This window comes from Lissotriton helveticus, chromosome 2_1, assembly GCF_964261635.1.
Source record: "Lissotriton helveticus chromosome 2_1, aLisHel1.1, whole genome shotgun sequence".
Taxonomy (NCBI): domain Eukaryota; kingdom Metazoa; phylum Chordata; class Amphibia; order Caudata; family Salamandridae; genus Lissotriton; species Lissotriton helveticus.
Window position 1 is genome coordinate 1815630628 of NC_136059.1, and position 3840 is coordinate 1815634467.

Below are 3840 nucleotides of genomic sequence, written 5' to 3' on the forward strand. Positions count from 1 at the left end.
CCTTCTGAAATATTTACATTGGCTCCCCATACAGCAACGTGCCCGGTTCAAGCTGGGCTGCATCATTTTCAATGTCCGGTCTGGTTCTGCCCCTGCTTTCATCGTATCTGCAATTCAAGCCTACACTCCGTCTAGAGAATTGCGATCTTCTACCCAACAACTCTTGGTAGTCCCCCGGTTTAAACGTAAAAAATGGGGCCGGTCCAAGTTCTCTACCTTGGCTCCTGCCTTCTGGAACTCTCTCCCGATCCATTTGCGATCCTGCCCCCAGTACTCCCTTTTTTGCAAAGCCCTTAAAACCTTTCTTTTTACTCAGGCCTTTCCCTCTTAACTTTTTCCTGTCTCCCTAGTCTTTTTGTTCCTCGGGTTTGTAGTACTGCATAGCGCCATGAAACCGCTGGGTGTACGAGAGCTCTAGAAATATTTTTAAACTCAAACTCAAACTCATATACTCTGATCGGTTGGGCATGCTTTGACCAACTAGGGATGGATTGCTTGTCCTGCCGCAGCTGTTGTTTCAAGCAAAAAGGTTCCACCCTGCCAGCGACCGTCCGACTCTCGGGCCTGCCATTTGCAGAGGTCCTTCCCCTACCCAGAAAAGACTGAGCTAATTTGGCAGCTTGCACCCCCCAGTGGCCCAACCAGAGTGGGAGAGGTCAGGTGGCTCTATATCTTGGATGCCACATGGAAGTATGAGCCCCTTTACACAACACTGTTGCCCACCTCTGTCTAGCACATTTCCTCAAAAGCTTGGAACGACCATTCTGTGGGGTGTCCTCCCCACGCATCCTGGCACCCCTGTGTCTCGTTCAGGCTGTGCCTCTGCCCTCTCTCCCTTCTGTGTAGATGTGCAGACCCACTAGTGCCTGTGTGACTGCACCTGTCCCCCCAGCAAGCCCCCAGGTAGGCGGACTTTCCCACCAGGCTGCCAGGGAGTGCAAAGGTCATTCAGGGACAGGCCGGTGGCTCCCAGCCCCTGTCCAGCAGGTTCAGCTACCTGTTTGATCCTAACAGTAGCATATGCTTGTCTCAAAGATTAATCAATGCACGTTTAAGTACACACGATTGGTACAGTGAAACTGTAAATGTCTCATTAAATCTGTTATGGTTCATTTGATTGCTCCATCTGTTACTTGAATAACTGTGGTAATTCTAGAGCTTAAACATGCCAATGAGCTCTGACCTCCTGAGATGCATGAAAGCATCGGACCAAGACTAATCCAGGCTCGTCCAGCTGCTTTGGTGACTCTAAATAACTTTGTGCCGATTGCATGTACCAGTGATGGCAATTATACATTTGGATGTCTTCCATATCAACTTTCTATGGTACCTTATGTCCCTATCATGGTGACCAAGGGTAAGAGGGATTCAGGGTTTGTTTGATTACCAAGAGTCTGAGAAACGGCTACCAGATCCAAGGAAGGTAGCAGGTGCACAAATGACACACTTCCTACTCGAGAGGTAGTGACAAAAAAATAATAATACAGGAAATCTTTTGAAGCCCTGTAAATTGAAGTGAGTATACTTTAAGGGACAGATGTATAACCATTTCATTTTGAGACTTGCATATTGCAATTTTTAGGGACTCTCAATTAGCAAGTCGCAAAATGAAATGCACTAAAGTGTCTCAGACACATTTAGTGATTCCCAATGGGATGGTAAATGACCTACCTCTTTAATATTCATGGGGTAGGCTGCAATTTGAGACCCACCTGTAATCATAGGGATGGTGGCCTGCTGGTCTCAGCACACCACCATGTCTGTGATTGCTTTTTAAATAAAGCTACTTTTTTCTCAATGAGGCCGTTTTCCTTAAATGAAACTGTGATGTATTTACAAAAATGTAAAATTAAAAGTTTCCTTTACATTTTTTAAGGGTAGTCAGAGGTCCATGGGACCACTGTCTGCTCCTAAAAAATGTTGGTGTCCACTTTCATAAAGAAGAATGGCTCCCTTGGGGAGCCCTTCCCATTTGTAAATGTGTTACCAGTTCCTTGACGGAGTCAGTAAAATATTAATGTTTTGCAAATGCATTCAATTCGCAAAGCATCATAGATGCTACTGTGACTTGCTAGGCACCTTTCTAATAATGACTTACCAACCCTATTCTGTTAAGCAGTTGTAGGTTACCGACTCGCAAAATAGGGATAGTACATTGCAAAAGCTATTTTAGCAGTCACAAACTGCCAGAGTTTGTGATAGCAAAAACTAGTCATACTTCTCGCCTTAACTCCCTTAATGAGAATCAATTGGAGGGCGAGTCTGGTGCCAACAGCTGCGGTAATTCCAGCTCCAATAGCATCTTTTGAATTTGCTGCAGTTAAAAGTTTGTAGTAGGAATTTGGGATGGAGTTGGCAGTGTGCCGTGAGGAGAGCTAACCCCTGTCCCAGCCCCTGCCTCTTGGCACGCCCTTGATGCTCTTGACAGAGTGTTCTGGGGTTCTGACACGTTTACTTTGAAAAACTCAGAGTGTTAAAGCAGAACGGTCACCTGAATACTTCAGCTAGGATAGTGGAATAGGACTCTGGTTCTATTTTGTTGGTTTTTGGAATTTGGACCATGATTAAAAGGGGCGGCCGGGGGCAATCTTATTGTCCCACGAGAGGTGAAATTCTTGGACCGGCGCAAGATGTACCACAGAGGTTTGGAGACGATCAGATGCCATCGTAGTTCCACCATAAACGATGCCGACCAGTGATCTGGTAGTATAATTCCCATCACCTGCTGAGCAGCTGCCAGGAAACCAGAGTCTTTGGGTTGCAGGGGGAGTATGGTTGCAAAGCTGAAACTTAAAGGAATTGACATAAGGGCACCACCAAGAGTGAAGCCTGCAGCCTAATTCGACTCAACACTGAAAATCTTATCCAGCCTGGGCATCAAATGAATTGATACATTGATAGCTCTTTCTCAATTATGTGGGTGGTGGTGCATGGTTGTTCTTCTTTGGAGGAGTGATTTGTCTGGGTAATTCTGTTAATGAACAGGACTCCTCCAAGCTAAGTAGTTACACAACCCCCAGCGGTTGGAGTTCAACGTTTTAGTGGGACAAGTGGTGTTCAACCACATGAGATTGAGCAATAACAGGTGTTTGATGTCTAGGTCTGCACACACACTACACTGTATGGATCAGCGTGTGTCTATCTTCCGCCGAAAGGTGTGGGTAACCCGTTGAATCCTGTTTGTGATAGAGAATGGGGATTATAATTATCTTCCATGTACAAGAAACTCCCTCTATATGTGGGTCATAAGCTGGATTTAATGTATTTCCTGCCATTTGTACAAACTGCCTGAAGTTAATACCAATTGGATGGTTTAGTGAAGTCCCTGGATCAGCCCCCATGGTTCAACAACGCCCTGGTGGAGACCCAAGAAAACAATAAAACTTGACTATAATAATGAAGTAAAAGTCATAACAAGGTTTCGGTAGGTGAACCCAACACAGGATCATTAACGGTGGAGCAGCCCGAGCAAATACTCAAACACATCCCAGATGGAAAACACCTGTAGGCACAGGGCCCAGCCCTGCACTCACATGCCCCAGCAGGTGGGACAGTTCCCGGCCGCCTTGGCACTTGGGCAAGGACCGGATGCTGGGTGGGCTCCTCCACCCAGGAAGACCTGACCGATATACACACTAGGGACCAGGGACAGCCCCGGTTACACCCTGAGCAGCATGACAGAAAGCCCTCCCGAGACAGAACCCATGTTCACCCAGCACAACCCCCCAGTGAAACCGAATGGCAGTACCTCCCTGGGCTAGGACCACCCCCGATGGCCCTGCTGGCCTGACTGGGTTTTGGGCAACTGAGGAGCATTCCTTCTTGGGCAGGGTAACCTGA

The 3840-nt window shown here is 46.9% G+C and overlaps 1 pseudogene; it reads left to right on the forward strand.

Annotated features, from left to right (window-relative positions):
- Positions 1 to 994: 994 nt before the first annotated feature.
- On the forward strand, positions 995 to 3451 carry LOC144820697 (18S ribosomal RNA; annotated as a pseudogene).
- The last annotated feature ends 389 nt before the right edge of the window (positions 3452 to 3840 follow it).